We start from the raw sequence: 10,942 nt of genomic DNA, 5'->3' as shown, positions 1-10,942 counted from the left end.
CATGACTAAGCTGGTCGAACCAGAGCAGCGCACAGAAACACCGTTTACCTTCCCACCGGAGCAGTACCTATTTATCTACTTGCACTTTGACGTGATTTCGAACTGCTAGGTTGGCAGGAGCAGGGACCGAGCAATGGGAGCTCACCCCATCGCGGGGATTCGAACAGCTAACCTTCTGATCGGAAGTCCTAGGCTCTGTGGTTTAACCCACAGCGCCACCCGCAAAAAATGGTACCTGAGAGCCAGTGTGGTGTAGTGGTTAAGAGTGGTAGTCACGTAATCTGGGGAACCGGGTTCGTGTCTCCGCTCCTCCACATGCAGCTGCTGGGTGACCTTGGGCCAGTCACACTTTTTTGAAGTCTCTCAGCCCGACTCACCTCAGAGTGTTTGTTGTGGGGGAGGAAGGGAAAGAAGAATGTTAGCCGCTTTGAGACTCCTTAAAGGGAATGAAAGGTGGGATATCAAATCCAAACTCTTCTTCTTCTTCTTCCTTAGTCAAACGGCATGCAAAAATGTGTTCATTATAAGAAGTTCACACTCACATTCTGTTGAATTTTCATGAGTTTCTTTTTTCTTTTTGAATCACAAATTCCTGCAGAATTGTGAAGAACTCAGTTTAAGATAAGGGGGGAATGAGAAACGTAGAGAATGGAAACTGACAGGTTTGTGCAAGTCTAATGGCAGGACACCACTTTTCTCTTGAAAATACAGAGAACCTGCGATCAGGAAAGGAGGGTATATCTGCTTTTGTATATTGCAAAGGGACAGGTGGCAAGTGATATGTGACACGCATGTGTATTTAACAGCTGATATGGCACGCATTGCGCATTCTGTTATCACTACCTGCATATAAATTGTTGTGCCAGAACTGAAGAGCTGCCCTCAGTTACCAAGCAGTTACTAATCTTGCCTGCCAGGCAGGCATTGTTAATCTCTCAATCAGGAAACAAAGGAAAAATCTTGTCTATAGCTGCTGCTGACAAGTTGAAAACCCAAGCAGGTGTCCTCTTCCTAAGCAAATGCGCGCGCACACACCTTTAGAGAGGGGAAAGTTCCTGCTTTGGAGAGTAGCAAACAATCTCCTTTGTCAGGTGGTTTCGGAGCCAATCTGAGCGAACCATTTTGTGACACTTGGATTTGCACAAAGACTTGGTCCCCTGCCGGGTGCCAGGTGCAGACAGAAAGGGGGAGATCCATAAGATCCCCGCGGTGTCCTCCCTGCCAAGGAAATACTGAGTGGAACACAGAATAATGTTTTTTGAAAAGGTTAGTCGCGAATGTCTCCTCGCAAACATGCCAGAAGGACGAGCATGTTAGTGAAAACCTAACCTTTGGCTCGAAGAGGCCTGACCGACTGACAGGACACACAAAAACCCTTCTTGAATGGTGGTCACGAAACAGCATCCATCTCTGCCCCAAACAACACCCACCATTTATGACTACGCTCTCTCCTTTTAACCACCCATTTTGCTTCCAGGCTAGCTCCTGGAGATGAGGCATCGGATTTTGCAACAAAAGCATGAGTGGGGCTGCACTCTGCGGAGAAAAACAGGAGGCACAATTTATTATTATTTTATCTGGCACGGAAATATATTCTTCCCGGGTGAGCATAGCCCCTTGCGCAACGTCTTCAGCGTTCCACATCTATTTTTCTCTCCTTTGCTGAAAGCTTTATGTCAGCAACACTTCCTTTTTACAGATACCCCCTAGAGTCTTTCGCACTCAAGGGCAGCCCTGATGGGAAGAAGGTGTTTTCCGCCCTGCGGCTCTACATTGTGATTGCAGACTGCCTCCCCAGTCTCACAAACAATGGCATCGGAATGGCTGCCGTCCCTTTTTATATTTTTTGAGCAGTATAAAACTGTAAGTGGCTGCAAGAAGCGGTCACTGCTACATGCTTTCCCACCCCTCTGTTTTAAAGCCATTTTAATCTATTCCTGTCCTATCTCTTCCTGTGTAGCAAGCAGCTACACCTTTCAGCTGCTTTCAGAGAAGCTTAAAAAACAACAACCCCACACCTTCAGCTTCTAGCTTGGCTAGAAACCCTGTGTATTATGGGAAGGATTTTTTTTTAACTGTATCTTCCTTGCCAGCTCTTGAAATAATCAACTCAAGCAGGGTTTGAAGACAGAGCTAGAGCAGACAGCCCTGCAATGTCAAAAAAGAGGATTTGCACCATCCCCTCCAAAGAAAAAAGAGGACACCAGTTTGCATATGGTGATTTATATGTATAGATGCAAATTTAGAAACAGAAATACTATAGTGAGGAAGACCCCAGCTGCGTATCTGCTCAGTCTGCTGACCAGGAGATGTGAAGGGCTGGTGAGCAAGGCTCCTTCTCCCTCTCTCCTTTTATTGTTCCTTATCTTTAAAATGGACTCCAACTGCCAAATAGATGACAACTTCAAATAGAGGACTGTCTTTTGAAAGGCCATCAGACTCAAACTAGAGGACTGTAGAGGATGCCTCCCTGATTTCTCTCCCTGCTGTGTGTTCAACACCTACTCACTTTGCCTTCCTGAACTCTAATGAGTTTCTTATCCGAAAAATTCTAGAGAGGTCTCCACTAGGGTTACCAGATGTCCCTGGTTCCCAGGGACAGTCCCCTGATTTGCAAATCTGTCCCTGGACAAATTCCTTCCCTGGAATATCCCCAGATTTGCAAATCTGTCCCCAGGAAACATGGCAGCGGCAGCCTCAGCAGCCCAAAGCCAGTCTGGTAGCGCAGTTGGCTCTGGCTGGCTTCAAGAGCTGCTTGCTGCCATGGTGCCCGCCATTTTTCCTCACCGGAAGTCCCCATATGATGTGTCTTGTGCTCACATGATGAGTCTTGTGTGATCTCCTGCCCCCTTTGTTTTGACTGATCAGGGGAGGCTTGGGAGTCACGGGCGGCCATCGCTGCGTTTTTTAAAAACTCTGTGTATTTATGTTTCACAGGGTGTGAAAGAAGGACTTTGCATCTTTATACAATATGCATGTATGATTGGGCCCAGGGTCTTTTGCCTCACCATCTCCACTACTGACTCCCTGTTGCTACTCAACAGAGTAGCAACAGAGTTCCCTGTTTGGCAGGCTGGGGGTGGGGAGGGTGATTATGTTGGGAAAGATGAAGTGCTTCATGAAAATCACACATCTGCCCCATGGAAAATACATGTGTGTGCCTGAGGCTACTGATGTCTTCTGCACTCTGCTCCCATTGTTCAGAGGCGGTATTCCTCTGAATAATGGGTGCTTGGAATCAGAAGTTGGGAAAGCGTTGCTACACTCAGATCCTATTTGTGGGCTTCCATAGGCCATTGTGCTGGTCCCGTGGGTTACCCGAGAGGCGAGGTCCAAGTCCGGTCCATGGTCAAAGGTGCAACATGGAGGCAGTCCGTAGTAGCTGAAGCTGGGTGCAGGGCAGGGAGTCGGGTGAAGTCAGGAACAGGCTTGCAAGCAGGGAGCCAGGGCAGGTCAGGAGCTCAGGCAGGAAAGCAGGACAGGGTTCAGCAGGAACTAGCAACCAACAATGTTGCTCCCGCAACTTGGGACTGGGGCTGGCCGGCTTTTATCTGCCCCGAGGCATAGGGCAGCCCCGATCCTCTGGTGACTCGCCTCTCCTGGCCTGGAGGTGAGCACTCCTCCTGCGGGAACCTAGTTCCCTCCGCCTCTCTGCCCTGAGCCTTTGCAGCTCAGGAGAGGCTGGAGGATTACCAGACCCAGAGACAAGCTCAGCTTCCTCTGAAGGGGCTGAGAGTGGAGCCCCGGAATGCAATGGGTCCTCCATCGCCTCAGGAGCCAGAGCAGACTCAGTTGATGCCTGCACCTGAGGATCCAGCACAGGTGAGGACCCTTCAGGCTCATGCCCCAGCCCCGGCTCAGCTGGTTCTGGAGGCAGGGAATCATGTGCAGGCTGGGATCCCTCAGGTTCAGCATCTGAGTCTGAATCCCAGGCCATCACACCCATCATGACTTACCTTGATAGGCCACTGACCTGATCTATCAAGGCTCTCATGTTCTCATGTTAACACGCACACACCCGTGGCCCAACCACCAGCATGTTGTCATGGCATGCAGACAAAAAGGTTACTCCCCACCACTTTGAACAGACTATAGAGAGTCTTTCATGATGCATTATCACCAAGATAGAAAAAGAACCATGTTATCTTCTGGGCCATGCTATCTTCTGCCAAGCTCAGAACAACCACTGTGCTAGCTGCTCTTATAAGGGGTAAAGCCAGGAAACAGGCCTTCCTCTTAATTTCAGTCTTCTTTGTTCAGTGAGGCTGCTGAGAATCAACAACCATGGCCTGCAGCATTAGCCTGGGGCACTCATAATTTCCTCATTCCCAGCACTAATGGATATTTGTTTTTTATTGTTTTGCTACAGATTTAGAGTTAATGGACCATTGTTAGGAAAGTAACGGAGTTACTCACTGTTTTATTCTTTCTTAATTTGGACACAGAGTTTCTGAATGCAGAATGAGCTTCAACACTTCACTTCAGAGGAATAATAAATGCCCGTGTTTTCAAGATGTTTTGGTTGGCAAATCATTATGTCTGTCAAGCTGAGACATGCCTATAATGGTAACTCGATTTTTCAAAGTAAAATTACATTTTGGGGAGGTGGGTTGGGTTGTTGTTTTATGGGCTATAAATCTCTGCAGCATCTTCATCTAGATGCAGGTGAATACAGATGGACACAAGGCTGTTGTGTTTTTTAGTATCTACTTTCAGCAATTGATAGTACTTTGGGTTGGACAATTGACTTCTCCAGCATTGGGTCAGCCCATCTTTCTGTGTTAAAGATATTGCCAGACCTTAATCTGGCATTATATTACACTCCACAATTGCAAAAGCTTTCACCGTGTTGTAAAGTTGATATTATTCTGTTCCTCCTCCCTCTAATAACACCATGATAAACCACGGTACAGCGATGATCCTTAAAAATGATGCTTTGCTTACTCTGTATTTCTTTTCTTTTGTTGGCTTAAATGCATGTGTTTGGGTAGGAAATATCTGTATAACAACACTAATTTTGGTGGGGTAAGAGAATGACAAACTAATTCCCTTGGTACAGTGGAGACTGTAGTGTCTTTATGATATATGGTTCATTTACACGTATATAGAACCTGGACCTACGATGGAGGGGCTCAAAGCATCAACACCCCAAGAGGATATTGCATCTCCTGTAACCACAGCCTTGGATTCAAGCAGAAATCAGACGAGGTTCTCTCTCAAACCCAGGCTTCAGCCTGCTTCTTTTCTGCCTTATAGCTTACACATTCCAAACTCTCAACTCTGTGATTTAGTCTTTCTAACTATCCTTGAGTTGAAGTGGGGCACCCATTTGTTGTCTCACATGCATCCATTTCCTTTGTTCCCCTTAATGGCCCATCACCTCACAAGGAAGCTAGTTTGACTATTACAGGAATTAGAAGGGCCTGCCCCCCTCCCACATCATAACAATACGTTACCACAGAACAGAGGGGGCTGTATGAAATTACCTAATTTTGCCATTATAGGAACCAGGACCTATCACTTTTTTTCATTATACAGAGTTTACCTTGTTCCTACGCACTCCTGATCAATGTTTATAGGACATTATTAAGAAAGATTCTTTTGAGATATGGAATTCAGTGCCACCAACATATTGATCTTTACTTCTTGCTTTCATCCTGCTCAAAGTTATATTGTCTCTGTGTCTGCTTGGTGCCTGGCTACTCCTGGGAACTGAACGCAGGTGAGTCTCTTCTGACAACGAATCCAGAGAAGACTAAAGTGATTGTGGACAGGAAGTCCCAAGACTGTGGTTCCCATCACTGAAACTGCTTGGCATCCAGAGGCCACTCAGATTGTGTGACCTTGGTGTGTGCTTGGATTCATCATCTGGAATTTCAGGTTGTAATGGCGGCCAGGTGAGCACATGGCCAACTGTCCCTGTGGGAAAAGCTGCAGACCTCATCTCTAGCTCAGCAAAACAGGCAGCTGCCTTTGTGTGAGTCAGACCCTTGATCCATCTAACTTGGTACTGCCTACACTGACTGACAACAGCTCTCCAGGGTTTCAGGCAAAAGGCATTCCAGCCCTGACTGGAGATGCCAGGAATGGAACATGGTATCTAACTCTGAGCAGATTTGCTAAGATGTATAAGACTAAATCAGGACGTGGGTAGTGCTGTGGGTTAAACCACAGAGCCTAGGACTTGCCAATCAGAAGGTCGTGGTTCGAATCCCCGCGACGGGGTGAGCTCCCGTTATTCGGTCCCAGCTCCTGCCAACCTAGCAGTTCGAAAGCATGTCAAAGTGCAAGTAGATAAATAGGTACCACTCTGGTGGGAAGGTAAACGGCATTTCCGTGCACTGCTCTCATTCGCCAGAAGCGGCTTACTCATGCTGGCCACATGACCCGGAAGCTGTATGCCGGCTCCCTCAGCCAATAAAGCGAGATGAGCGCTGCAAATCCAGAGTCGGTCACAACTGGACCTAATGGTCAGGGGTCCCTTTACCTTTATAAGACTAAATCTGGTAAGTGCTGGAGATGCAATGAGACTGAGGGTACATTTTATCATATGTGGTGGACCTGTAAAAGGGTAAAAGATTATTAGGAAATAATTCACAATGAATTGAAAAAAATGTATATAAGTACTTCCCCCCAAAAAAAACCAGAGTCTTTTTTGTTGCAAATAATTCAAACAGAAATTCTCAGGTGTCAAAAAAGGTTATTTATGTATGCTACTCTGCAGCTTGTGTTTTGTTACCCCCCAAATGGAAAATGAGCGAAGTCTCAACTAAAGAAGAATGTCAACTTAAGCTGATGGAATATGCACCGCTTGCGAACCTAACATATAGAATAAGAGAACAAGAAGAACATAAGTTTAGAGAAGATTGGAAAATGTTTATTGAATATATGGAGGAAAACTGTGTACATTTGAAAATGTGGGCAGCATTGAGATAAATTCAACAGTGTAAATAAGTTTTGATGGATATAATAATGGAATACTGAATGGTTTAGTTTATATAACATATGCAGGGATTTATGTTGTGCAAAATGAACCATGGAAAGAGAAGAAGGGAAGTCAGTGATATTTTAAGGTTGTTTAAATGAATATTCTAAAATGTAAAACAGAAAATTTAATACAAATTATAGGGGGGGGGACATGGGACATTCCAGATGCTCTACCACTAAGCTAGGACCTTTCTCCTAGTGACAACTGCTTATGCATCTGCCATTGTAAGGCCCAGCTAGTTCTACATGGGACTGCTTTTTGCTTGCAAGCTCCTGCCAGTGCAGAATGTGGTGACCCGCCTCTTGACAAGGGAAGGGCTAGAACCCAGTGATAGAGCCTCTGCTTTGCTTGAAACAGGTCGGCCTCAGTCCCTGGCATCTCCAGTTTAAAAAGGTCTGAGATCTTGGGAGAGTGCTGCCCACTAGTGTACGGCCATGGGCTAGCTAGATGGACCAATGGTCTAACTAGGCACAAGACGGCTTCATTATGTTCTCGTGGACATATATGCCATGCATATGGCTTCAAATGCTATTATAAAGTTTTCTTCCTGGCAGTTTTCGAAGAAATAAATTAATTCTTAATGACACGCTGAGACAAATCTCCCACTGCTTTCAGTGCCACAGAGATTAATAGACTAAGTTGGTGGACCTTAGATTTCATTAAGGTCATGCTAAATTGCCTTACAAATAATTTAATTCTGATTGTCCACCCCCAACCCCCAAACCCCCTGATTCTAAGCTGACAGATTACACAGCAATTAATCAGCGCAAGGGTTGGCCTTTGGGTCTTGTATTCTGGAGGAAAAACTTATCCTGTTTTCAATGTTCTCGTGCAGGAAAATGGCATGCTCCAGTAAGTTCTGATTATTTTCCATGCAGCATGAAAGATTAAACACGCTTTTAAATAAATTTATTTGTACCGCATGGGCCTTATTTTATACAGGCAGGAAGAAGCCAATTTCACTTTGATGGGGACATGAGATACGATTTGTCAATTCAATTCTGGGCCTCTAAATTAGATACCATGTCATAAATTTCCGCGATAGGTACAGTCTATTTTTTTATTTTTTATTTTTGGGTTAACACCAAGACAGGTCTGGAATGAAAGCCTTATCTTTGATAGAAAGATGTATATGAAAAGGAGCCTTCACATTTTTTTAAAAAAATATATCAATAAATGGGACTATATAGGAGAACTCGAAACATAACAAATAATGGGATACTAATTTCAAAACTTCCGAAAGATTTCCTTTAGATCAATTAATGTATTAAATATAGTCTAGTCAAATGCCCCACAAAACTTCTGGTCTATTAGCATCTGTGGGAAAATATCTTGGAGGGAAAGTGTGTTTTTTAAATAGTAAAATATCATCCTCTTCATGTACCACTACAGTAGGTCCCATTTGTTAACTCAGGGATGGAGAAAATTGTGGCCCTCCTGATGTTGATAGACTCCAACTCCCATCAGCCTCAGCCAACATGGCCAATGGTTGGGAATGATGGGAGTTGCAGTTTAGCCACAACCCGGTCTTAAAAGAATTAGAAAAAGAAGATGCTCTACTGCTTCCACAGTAAGCACCTGGACCCCCTGAAATGTTTCATCCCCACCTGCCAAACAGTTGAAGCAGACACACAAAATTTGCCAACTGCAAATGGGGTGATGAATTGTGCCAGCTGTTTGATCTCTAACTGTTAGATAAGGCTCTACAAACAGTCTCCTTTAATTGCTCTCTACTGTGCTTACTTTTAGAAAGGCTCTTCCTCTCCAAAGATCCATAATTTCTGCATATGTTACCCTCTCTAGGTAGACTGGGTTTCTTTAACATGACCATGTAGACTCCCCCCCCCCCCAGGAGTGGGGTATGAAGATTCTCTGTTTAGAAGAACCATCAAGGGCATCCATAGACTATATACACCCCCTTTGGCTCAGAATCATATTGTCTCCCCAAATCTAGTGTTCTATACCATTGGCTACAGTGGCTGGCAAAAAGCGATGGATCTCACCTTTTGTGGAAAACAGACAATATCCTTTAGCCCCGAGGAAAGCAGACAATATCCTTTAGCCCCGAGGAAAAATCGTCTTCATTAAAGTTAATGATGACACTGTGAAAGACACTTAATAATGTGGTAATGCTTAGCTGATCAGATGCAATCGGGTGGTGCTAATTGTAAGGCAGTGTTGTGTGTGGATAGGTCTGGTTTGGCTGCGTAAGGATCAGTGGCTGGAGAATGAGTTTGCTATGAACCATACAATAGGACAAGTCTCACTGTTGGGCTTTTCTCAGAAAAATAAGTGTTTTCAGATTCTTTAAATGGTTGAAAACTGACCTCAGAGAGATGCAGTTACAAGCAGAACATTTCACATTCACACATACCTTTTGGGTTCCCTATCTTGCTTCACATAGCAGACCTCATCGCTTGGACAGCTTGGACCAGTTTTGAATACCTGAGCAGGAAATGGAATTTTGGTACATTCAGCCTTATTTTCCAGCTTTGTGAAGCTTTTGCCAACATGAGATAGCCTTTACTCTGATATTAAACTGGCGGGTTTTTCTTTTTTCTTTTAATGACTGAATTGTCCTTTCAGCTGCTCACTTTCTTAACAAAGTACAAGTGTCCTAGTTTTCATCTGCAAGGGTTGGGAAGGGCAGAGGAGACAAAGAGGTTTCACTTTTAAGGCGCACAATGTACTTTCTTAATGTGTATAAATAAGGCTCCAATTCCCAGTGCTGTCAATCAGGCACTTTTCACAAGCCCTGTACTCACTAGATGAAATGAGAAAATTAATTCTCATTTCCTGTATCAACAAATCAATAGGAAGGAAATTGCATCCAGTCTTCCTAATCCTTTAATTACAGTGTCTTTCCTGTTATAGCCTGCATGAAAAACTCCCTTACAATAACCTGCCTTCTTTATCTCCAATTTCTTACACATATATTGTGTAAGAATATATTGAGTGTGTGGACAATCCACACCAAATATCCTGACCAGGCAAGGTTGAATTTCCATTGTTCAAAACCCATATTTGAATTACTAGCAGGAAGTGATATTTGAGCTGCCTTTGTCTAATAAAAGCACACTTATGCTAAGTCCAGAGTTAAATTTTGACCTTGGTGCATTGCTCATTGGAACACGATGAGATGGTGGACAAGACCTTGGGAATATAAGTGAAGGGGAATTCTACAAATTATCTGCCTGCCAGGATTTCAAAAATTTGGATGCTGGTCATGAATTTTTCATGCAGCATTGCAAATCTGAGAAACTGAAAAATCTGCTCCATGTGCACTTACCTGGGAGACTGCTAAATGCTAACTGCTGTAGGAATAGTTGCCTATGATTCAAAATGTGCTTTCTCGGTGACGTTCTTTTCCTGTGCATCTGCTTTTTCAAACTTCCATATCTTTTTTTTGTAGACCATCTACCGCCATCAAGGCATTTGAGTGCTGGAGGAAAAAGCACAGTGATGGTAACTGAGGGGGTGGCAGTGTTGACAGAGCAGGGCAGCACAGTCCATTTAAGTGTACAGGGAGCAGGAAACCAGAGTGGTTCTTAGGAGAGTGAGCCCTTCTAAAAGCAGGGATGTCCAGCTTTTCACACCAAGCGGGTCGCAATGCTATTTCGACACAGAACCCCTGGGCCACTCACTGAATTAAATTTCCATTTCATAAATGAACGTGTTTGCCATATATTTATTATTATTTAAAACACACAATTAGTATATTTAATTAAATACATATAATTGAATGCACAATGAATATATTTAATATATTCAATTATTGAACAAATTTAATACAGAAACAGATGTATGAGCTGTTGCTAACAATGCATGATGACACACACACAAATATACTCATGCTTCATGCATATCATGCACCAGGTGTGTGTTTTTCTTGAATGTTGCCAAGGGCCGCCAAAAAAGGCCGTAGGGCCACGGGCTGGACCATCCTTCTTCCAC

The 10,942-nt window shown here is 44.0% G+C and overlaps 1 long non-coding RNA gene across 1 annotated transcript; it reads left to right on the top strand.

The window, feature by feature from the left end:
- Positions 1 to 515: 515 nt before the first annotated feature.
- Positions 516 to 6,311, top strand: LOC310840839. The gene is made up of 3 exons (XR_014562193.1): positions 516 to 735; positions 4,446 to 4,566; positions 5,668 to 6,311. It is a non-coding gene; the product is annotated as an uncharacterized lncRNA (long non-coding RNA).
- Positions 6,312 to 10,942: the final 4,631 nt, after the last annotated feature.

Source organism: Podarcis gaigeae (genome assembly GCF_964106915.1).
Source record: "Podarcis gaigeae genome assembly, chromosome: 3".
In the NCBI taxonomy this organism is placed as follows: Eukaryota; Metazoa; Chordata; class Lepidosauria; order Squamata; family Lacertidae; genus Podarcis; species Podarcis gaigeae.
This window is presented reverse-complemented; position numbering and strand designations above follow the sequence as displayed.